The sequence below is a fragment of the Phoenix dactylifera genome, chromosome 11, assembly GCF_009389715.1.
Source record: "Phoenix dactylifera cultivar Barhee BC4 chromosome 11, palm_55x_up_171113_PBpolish2nd_filt_p, whole genome shotgun sequence".
NCBI classification, from domain to species: Eukaryota; Viridiplantae; Streptophyta; class Magnoliopsida; order Arecales; family Arecaceae; genus Phoenix; species Phoenix dactylifera.
This window is the reverse complement of record NC_052402.1, coordinates 1,859,341-1,869,844: the sequence shown is the minus strand read 5'-3', so window position 1 is coordinate 1,869,844 and position 10,504 is coordinate 1,859,341.

Here is a 10,504-nt window from a genome sequence, read left to right as displayed (position 1 = left end):
ATGATAAACAACCAGGTAAAGTGACAAACAATTTAAAGTTATTAGAAAAAAAGATGAGATTTTGAACTTTAGCATCATCAAAAGATCTGCTTTTTCTTTTGTCCCACATCGTCATTATTTTCCTCTTTTTACTTGATGATGTTTTTCTCCTTTCTAGTACTATAAACCTTTTCACTTTAAGCAGGATCTTTGAGGTTGCTTAAAGAGATACTTTGGATGCATTCAAAGTCTAAAACAACTTATCATGTTGTGATCGCACTCCTTAACCATACAAGATTTCAAATCCTTTCTATGTATGAAGGCCGGCAAGGCAAAGAATTAACTGAATATGAGCTACGAAAGATTCATTTTGCAAACCAGAAATGCTCTTGGTGGTGGTTGTATAAATGTGCTTCCAAAGTTTTTAAACTTATTATCCCTTTGCCTAGAAGCAAGCCAACCATTACAAACTCCATTCTCTACACAAATTAATTGGCCTTTGATGGATAATGATTATGTTCTCTATATAGTTTCTTAACTTTTTAGATGGAACCAATTGACCCTTCTTCTGGAGGCAAGTCTCCAGATCCATAGCAAAAGGAATTCATGAAGTGGTCTTGGGGAATTATTAATGCTGGCCTTGCAAGCACTTGCAAACTAATTATTCTCACTTGAGGTCAAGGAAGATGGTGATTATTATCTACACCTAGTGCTATGTAATATTTTGTAGCATCAAGCAATCATAAAATATTGACAGGTAGATGGTGACTTTCATTGAGGGGACAGGAGGCCATCAACTACTTTTTCTTCAGGTTTGTGGATGGCAAAGGTTTCTTCATAAATTCTAGCAAAGGGCATCATCATTGGCACCAGGAGCCACGGCCTCGACACATGGATTCCGTAGCCACCTCAGCAGGTAGGACATACCTGTGCACTTAATCATAGTCATGATGCTGTCCAAATTATAGAATAATTTTCATGTATTCAGCTATTTATCATTGATTTAGCTGCCCACCATTTCAATGAATGGTTAGATAAACTAAGAAGCTGCTCAAAATTTCTAGATGAATCATTTGCAATTTATTCATAAAATGTCCTTGGTTTTTTGTAAATTACCAGAAGCTTTGTTGTTTTCATGGCCCCCTCATGAAAGCCAAACTCTGCACTATGCTTTTAGTGCCCCTTTTTCCCCTTCTCCTCTCATTCGATTGATCTGCTGCTCAAAGTAATGGAATGCCCTTTGGTTATATTACTGTGTGATGATTATTACAAGTAACATGGTGTCCCTCGGCAACCCCTTCTGCAAGTCCTAAAAATATGAATATTTTCTGACCGTTGGGCGTGAAACTTTGCATACAGCGAACCTTCTCAAAAAGATTTGATGCCTTCTGCTGACAAACAGGGATCTTGTCCTTCCAAGCATCATCATTTAACAGGACATAAGAATTGCCAAAAAAAAAATTGTTTTAAGGGACACACATGCGAGTGCCTGCATAGGAGAAAGTACTTCATATTCTTAATCATTCAACGAGGCCATGGAATCTAGTAAGCTTGCCTTTCAGGGGAAGGAGGCAGAAGACTGCAGGCCATTATTCTATCTCAAAATTTAAAGGGCCTGACAACCCCATGTGAGCTTCTCGGTGTAACTTGTTAAAAGACAGGGTAAGAAGGGCAAAACGATGGCTTTTTATATGTCCCGGTGGCTTTAGTTTGGTCTCCTAGAAGGTATCAGATCTTGCTTTTATAAGCAAAGCCATGGCTAAAAAGTTTATTTATTTTTATTTTTATTTTTAAATTGGTAGGGGAGGGCAAAGCTCACCCAGATATATTAAAAGAAAGTATTTACGAGTTCAGAAAGCAAAAGAATATATCTCTATAAGCACTTTGGATCAATTTCCTAGCAGATTGCCAAAACTAGCTTATCCCAAGAACTTTTGTAGTGTTTGTGAATTCTTTTCTCCCTACGTAGTGTCCGAGGATATAACTCTCAACTCTCTTTCATTTCAGCATTCTTCTCAAAAACTTAGAGATCTTCTTACAAACCAAGTATTAGCCCTTCGATTTCAACAATTAAACACAGCTGCATTCTGTTTTAATGATTTCTTGGTAAAGGCAGGGGAAAGGTTGTCGGATTGATACAAATTTCTTTGGCCAGTTTTTTATTACTTTGAGGAAGTCCAAGCCACTTTATTGCGAGTTTTTCCTCTTTGCAGTTTGACATGTTAGAGAATTTGCTATTGTTGGAAATTTTTGTTGGAATCTGCGGATCAGTTGATTGCTGCTATCTATTGAAAAATATGGAAGGAGTGAAATGCTCGAATTTTCTTAAAGAAATCAAGTTCTATTTATTGTGTTTTGCAGAAAATCTTGTCAACCTTCTTCAGCTGGAAATATCTGTATTCAGAGAAGCTGCTTGATCCTCATCTACAACTTTAGAATAATCTCACAACATTGGTGCCGCACGTTGAGAGACGTTGATCTATTTTTTAGAAGAAGGCGAACCCATATAAGGATACAGAGCTTATATAGTTGCACACTAAAGATATAGAAATCTTTCAAATCACGTAGGAGATTGATCCGCTTGTTGAATAGTTTAACAGGTCTACTTACGGGTCACTATCTTTGGTAAAAAAAATTTATTGCTTTATTGTTTTTTTCTTGTAAATCTTTTATAAATAGTTTATGTAAACTTTTTTTTCTAATAAAGATTGGGTGGCTTTGCCTTCTTTTTCATCCAGAGAAAGAGAGAGAGAGAGAGAATCTACGAACCATACTTGCATTTTATCTCAAACATACCATGAAACCAATACTAAGCACATTAATCCGCTTGTTGAATAGTTTAACAGGTCTACTTACAGGTCACTATCTTTGGTAAAAAAAATTATTGCTTTATTGTTTTTTTTCTTGTAAATCTTATAAATAGTTTATGTAAACTTTTTTTCTAATAAAAGCTGGGTGGCTTTGCCTTCCTTTTCATCCAGAGAGAGAGAGAGAGAGAGAGAATCTACGAACCATACTTGCATTTTCTCCCAAACATACCAGGAAACCGAAACTAAGCACATTAATTCTTGTCAATGGTTATTTCTTTTGTTTTTTTTTTTTTTAATGTTGTCCACACCCCCCCCCCCCCCCCCCCCCCCCCCCACCCCCCACCCCAATGATGGCTAGGACGAAAAGTAAACCAGCTTGAACAGCTTGACAAGCCCCATGATTTTTAGATTTTGTGTTCCAAATGCCTACAAAACTGCACTTCTTCGATATCTTGAAATATGGATCAAGTTCCATCCACCTCTGAAAAAACAGAAAAAAAGAAAAGAAAAAAAAAACTTGAGCCTACATGTACTTGATCCATATTTTTAATGCCAAATTTCAAGCATTGTCCACATTTACAATAAGAAATTTGCACTAAAGGCTCCTGCGAGCAGGGACAGCTGGGCCTATTCCATCTCATAGTTCTCAATTCAGTGTAATTTGTCATTCCAACCCACGAGATTTAAGTCATTTTAGTTGTGCAATTAAAGATCCATGGCAAATGGGAGCTCATTATTCTCTGCATGTAATTGACAAACATGTGTTACAAATCTTTGAGCAGGGAAAAGAATGTCCATTTAAAAACAAACCATATGAGACAAAATTGAGTCCAGTATTAGTCCTTTTACTATTTAATTTAAGTACAGCACAGGTATAATTGACCAAATCAAGAGGACCAATTGATCTATCGACCCAAAACTTGGTACATTTCTGTCGTAGCCCTTGGTATTGAAATCATATAATTACGCACCGACTGGGTACCTACAGTCTGCCGATAATTTCTTGTAGCATAACACAGGCATTAAGGGTTGTGATTAAGAGCACATAAAAGTGATTAAAAAACTTGTGTTGTTTAATGGAGAGCCCTCCAATTCAAAGGTTGGAGGAAGAGTTGTGTAGGACTTTTGGCCAGAGTACTGGAAGCCTAGTTGTTTTGAGGACCTGCAGATAATACAGTAAAGTTCTCAGGTTAGGAGGGTTCGACCCCTGTAAATTGGACCTAAGGATGTGTTACGATGCTATATCATGCTGTATTGCGTCGTTTTACTTCGTATCTAATGGTGGAAATGAATGCTAAGGAAATATAGACTTAGGAACAATGGCATGTAAATCTAGGTGCAATGATCCATATGCAGAAAACTTCAAAGCAAGCATCTTGGTTAGGAAAAAGATGAAGAGAGTCAATTTACTTCTGGCACGCACGACGCGGAGATCAACACAGTCTATCCGGAGGATTCTAGAGAGTTATTGTGGAATATCAAGTCAACTGATCAACCTGACGAAGTCGACCATTTTCTTCAGCCCGAAGATCGACCAGAGGGCGAAGGCCTCCATTTTGAGTAGTCTGGGGATTAGCGAGCAGGAGGGTGTGCTTAGATACCTCGGGATTTCGATTACGGGGAGGCGATTGCGGAGGGGAGAGTGCACATCTATGGAGGCAAGCATCAGGCACAGGTTGGAGAGTTGGCAGGCTAGCACCTTGTCGATGATGGGTAGAGTTACTCTTTTGAGGTCAATGTTGAGCTTTATCCCTATTTACTTAATGGCCAATACACTGGTACTTATTGCTGTGTTTCGCGATCTAAAGAGGATGTTTAGGAGTTTTATCTGGGGGAGACGTGGGGATAGAGGGGGCATCCACCTACTGGCTTGGGAGGCTATGTGTCAGCTGACTAGTCGGGGTGGGTTGGGGGTCCATTATCTACTGGAGCGCAGGAAGACATTGGCCACCAGGTTGACAGTCAGATTTCCTCTGGAGCCGCGAAGTCTTTGGGTCTCCTTTCTGAGGGCAAAGTATGGGGACCCAGCCACCCCAGCTGTCTTCCGAGCAGGTCGGGGCTCCTCGTTTATTTGGAGAGAGATTTATGCTTGTGCCCTAGGGGTGCTTCCAGCGATCAGATGGGAGGTTGGGGACGGGCAGGCTATCAGCATTCTGAATGATAGGTGGCTGGAGGAGGATACGCTGCAGGGCTGGCCCGCCCTGATTGACCATGGATGGCTAGAGGGTCGTACAGTCGGTGACCTGTTTGTCCAGGAGGAGCGGAGATGGGATGCTGATTTTGTCACGAGAGTTTTTGGTGGGCAGCTTGCTGAGCAAGTGCTTTCAGTGCCGATCCCGGTGGAGGAGATGGCGGATAGGAGGGTATGGAGGCTGTCTGGTCGGACGATGGTGGGGGTTCGCGACATATTAAGAATGAGCGGGGGATTGATGGCTTGGTAGATGGAGGGTTGCTGGATTTGGAGGTTATGTGTTCATCCTTACGTTGCACTTTTTCTGTGGATTTGAATATTTATAAATATTGATCTACTCTAATTTATAATTTTATAAATTTGTTGGTTGTTTTGATTGAGCTGAAGAGTTTTTTTGATTCAAACATCCAAACACACTCTATATGTATTTCTAGACCCTTTTTTTGCTACAATGCATGATTGATATACTTTTAGTATTGATACATGCGAAAATGTCAAAAAACAACAAGTGGTGGAGCACTTTAGGCAACTCCCTCTTCCCAACCTACAGGCCCCCTTAGGAGTAATCGGCCACATACGAGGCCATCTAATCCGCTGCTCCGTTAGCCTTTCTATAAACATGCTTGGTCTGGAACACCACGTCGTTACTAACCATGGCTCGGGTATCTCGGAGCAAAGAGTGACATCCACTCACACTATCGATGCCTCATAGATTTAGTCAATCATCGTAACCAAAGTATTTTGAAGTATTACTATTTTAGCCTACAAAATGCATCAAATATGATCTAGATCAGCCGATGCTGCTCTCAGCTCCGTACCCTCGCGATGGGATGCAAGATCTGGCTGCACCCACAGGCAATAAACCGCTAATTTTGCATTTCCCATTTGCAATCATATCGCAGGACCGAGTCCCCGCTAGTATTCTGGCAGCGAGGCAGGGACGAAATCATAGGTCATAATCAGGTTGTTTCGGGGAATGATTGCATCCGTGGACCCAGATGCGTAATGGGCATCATTAGCCCTCAGATCATGGAAACGTACCTCGAGATTCGCATACGGAGCAATTTGGTACTACTGCCGATCCTCTGCTACAGTTCTCGTGTCTTTTCCTTCTCCTCTCTCCCTTCTGCCAGATTTTACCGTATCCGTGCGAGCCACGTCCCGATGGTCAAACATCTGGTGCATTTTTCCTTGATATGGCAAGGGCTACGCGTGGTATAATAGATACGCATGCTTTTTATCTTTGCGAAATATTTCTCTAAATTTGCTTGAGGAAAATCTAATATCAAATGGTGATCTCTGAACCAATGTTCCAATAATAACACTGCTCCATTGTAACGGATCTCTAATGAAATCAGGTCGACACCGTTATTTTTCCAAAATATATCTTTTAATTTTTTCAATGCTAAAATAATAATTGTTATAATAATTATTATAACAACATTTCCATGAAGAATAATGGACAATGATAAAAAAATAAATTCTATTATTTTCCATGTCGCTGTTTATCTGAAAAATTATTATTTTTCAAATGGTTCAAGCTTTTTCTTGGAAGAAAAAAAATTGATATAAAATCAAAAATATCAAAAAAGGACTATTTTTTAAAGAGAAATTCTAGTGTAAATAAAGACCATAATTTGTGCTCCAATGGGTTGTTACAATTCTTAATAGCCCCTTTTAACGGTTTTTAACTCTTCTCGATTATTTTATACATAATACAGCGGAAGCAGCCCAAAAATATTACCACATCATAATCTCGCATATAAGTTCTTATGCTGCATGAAGTATTGGCAAAGGATGTTATACTCGGCTACGGTGGTTGACTGAATTCAGGGACGGCACAATAGTTACGATTAGTATCCGCTGCTTCGAGACATCTGCAGAATTTTTAGGGAGGTTTGATGCTTTTTGGGTCTCTCATATCTTTCGGAGAAAAGAGGCTTCTAGCTAAAGTTGTCTCGCCCTGCTTCAAAACTACAAGGCGCGCGCTATGGCTTTTCCGCCTCGATTTGCTGAAATCGGAATAATGGAGAACAAAGTGGCGGACAGGTGTGTAACGCGTGAGAATCTGCCGAACAGTTCGGGCCAAATCCTGAAGAAAGCTCAAAAGCATTGTTTAATGAGCCTACGTAGTATTAGGTTGTTGGTCAGGTAAAGGCTGACCAAGCTAAGGATGCTCAGCTGGTCTTTTCGGATGATCAGCCACATTGGGACACTGGGACTGAAAGTGAATAGCGCGTTGCTTCTTTTGCTATGCATCACTTGGGGGAGTTTCTTTGAGAGAGCCTTGAGGCTACTCCTCTCACTCTTTGTCAACTTTTTATGTGGGATCGTTCTGAGTGGACTCACGTTCTTATAGTGTGAGCCGACGGTCTATTAAACAAAAATTGGCATATTCCGTACACGGACGCGGCCAGAACCGTGTTTCACCCGCTTCTGGATGGCAAAAAGTGGGAGGTGGTGGGCCCGGGCCCAGGCCCAGGCCCACAGTTTGGGACCACCAGAGCAGCCAGAGGAAGCAACGCGATCTTTGTCTCGACGGATGGCTCCATCATTACCGTAGAATTTGGCGGACCCGTCAGAGGGAGTCGGGGTACAAAGTTGGTGGTTCTATTGGAGTGGATTCCGGGGGCCAGAATTATAACAGGGTCCAAGTTGCTCCACTTTGGGCCCCACTCTTGATAGAGAGGGCTGGTGAGAGCTTAGAAGGGTCCCCGGACTCGTTGGGTTGGCCCAGCTTGGATAGTTTAAGGCCCTGTTTGGGGGAGCTGTTGGCAGTAGAGCTGTTAGAAGTAGAGCTGTTGGAAGTAGAGCTGTCTGAAGTAGAGCTATTATAAAAAGCTGTTTGCTGTTTGGTAACTACATTCGTAAAGTGCTGTGGTACTTTGTTTTGTGTTTGGTAAACAAACTGAGAAAGTACTTTTATATGACAAAATTACCATAAAGGACATTGCATAGTATTATACAACAGAACATAATAAAACATAACATAAATTAATACATAAATATACGATATAGTATAATATTATTGTAATATAAAATAATATTATGTTAATATAGCATAATAGTAATATAATTATTAAAGTAAATTAATATTTGGTAATATAACATAATATTAAATTATTTAACATAACATATTAATGTATGATGATATAATATAATATATATATTATATTTATAGTATAATACAATAATAAAAGTATAAAATATTATAATTATTAGTATAAATTAATTTCTCATAATATAACATAATATTAAATTATTTAAAATAACATATTAATGTATTATAATGTAATGTAATATAATACAATATTTATAGTATAATACAATAATAAAGGTATAAAATATTATAATTATTATTATAAATTAATTTTCCATAATATAACATAATATTAAATTATTTAAAATAACATATTAATGTATTATAATGTAATGTAATATAATATAATATAATATTTATAATATAATACAATAATAAAGTTATAAAATATTATAATTATTAGTATAAATTAATTTTTCATAATATAACATAATATTAAATTATTTAACATAACATATTAATGTATTATGATATAATATAATATGATATTATATTTATAGTATAATACAAAAATAAAGGTATAAAATATTATAATTATTAGTATAAATTAATTTTGCATAATATAACATAATATTAAATTATTTAACATAACATATTAATGTATTATGATATAATATAATATGATATTATATTTATAGTATAACACAAAAATAAAGGTATAAAATATTATAATTATTAGTATAAAATAATTTTTCATAATTTTTCATAAAATAATTTTCCGCAGTCCAGGGGCTCTTCTTCGTGGTCCACGCTCGAGGAGGACCTCAGCGTGGGCCGCGAGGTTGATGATAAAAAAAAACAATAGATTGATTTTGGAAGGTATGGAAAAGGATTAAAATTTTTTTCTTCTAAAATGTGGTTCAAGAGATGCATACAAAATTGAAAAGAAAAATACCTTTTCTTATGGAAGGGAGTCTGACGGTTAGGGTTCTTGGCTCCAGCAGATTTTTAAGTTTATAAAGAGACAAACTATGTAATTATGTTGTTTTAATATAGGCATTTTTGTCAAAAATACAGCTTTCCGAAAAAGCTGAAACAGCTTCCTCCCAAAAGCTCCAAATTGGAGCTTCCTCCCAAAAGCTGTTTTCAGCTTCCCGCAAAAGCTGAAACAGCTTTTTGAAAAATTTACCAAACACAGTTTTTCATCTAAAAGTACTTTTGGAGGGCCAGAAAGTGCTTTCTGGCCCTCCAAAAGCTCCCCCAAACAGGGCCTTATATATCTTTTATGCCTTACAAAAGAGTCGAGCATTTTTGCAATGGGTTTGGTGCTATGCCTTTGACAGTTCTGTAGAGGTGAACCTCCCAATATTTCATCACATTGGCCATCATAAGTGAAAATTTGAGTAAATTAAGAAAATCTCTCTAAGATTAGAGATAAATTTTACACTGACACCAAGAATTTGAAAAATCTGTGCTTATCTTTCTGAGATTTATTTTTATCTGGTACTTTAACCTATTATTTTGCAAAATATTAGTGAAACCATTAACCATAAATAGGACCCAAATGATATATTATAAAATTTTCAAAAATGACAAAAACAATCTTAAGTGACATAACATGCATCCAAGGATATAAGAAAATATGTACATCATATTTCCAGCTCGAGCAAGTTTGATTGTTTGTATGAGGTAAATAGTTTTACTAACACCATTAATTTAGCTAAGTGTAAGTGTAGATTCTACAATTTATTTGATGTAAGTGTAATCAACCTCAAGGAGAGTTTTATAATTTATTCTAAAAGTTTTGTATATATTAATTTTGCAACCCTTACATAGATTGCAATGCTTACATAGATCGGTAATGAAGATGAATCTACAAAATTAATACGAAGTTTTGCAAGGATCGGTTAGTTATGAATATGACGCAATAACAATCAAAAGAGTTTTGCTAAGCATGGAATGTACTACTAGGTTGGGAGATTAGGCGTTAATTAACAAGGGACCACAAAATGGTGGTTCACTGCTGATAGTTTCGTATTTTCGAATCTTCATGCCTTATGAAAATAACATGTGTTACAAATATTTAATTACTCCTTTGATACTATCTTCAACTTTATTTAATTTGTTGCAAGAATATTTTTTCTTGGAAATTGAGGTATTAATTGATAGAGTTTTGTATAACAGATATGATCCAATCTAATCCTCACCTTGATTTCGCCGGGCTATCACCTACTCTAGCTTATAGAAAAGGAAAAAAATCTCATAGAAAACACATAGAATTATATTAAATGAAATCGAAATCCACCCCACTTAATTCAAACACCCAGCACTTCAGTAATGTGCAAAATAATAAATCTTGAACCTAGACTTATAGCAACCAAACAAATGAAGCCAATAACTACCACCGATTCTATTTAATTATGGTCTGAACATGAACATTATATCTCCAATTCTATTTAATTATGGTCTTAAAAGCCAGGAGTA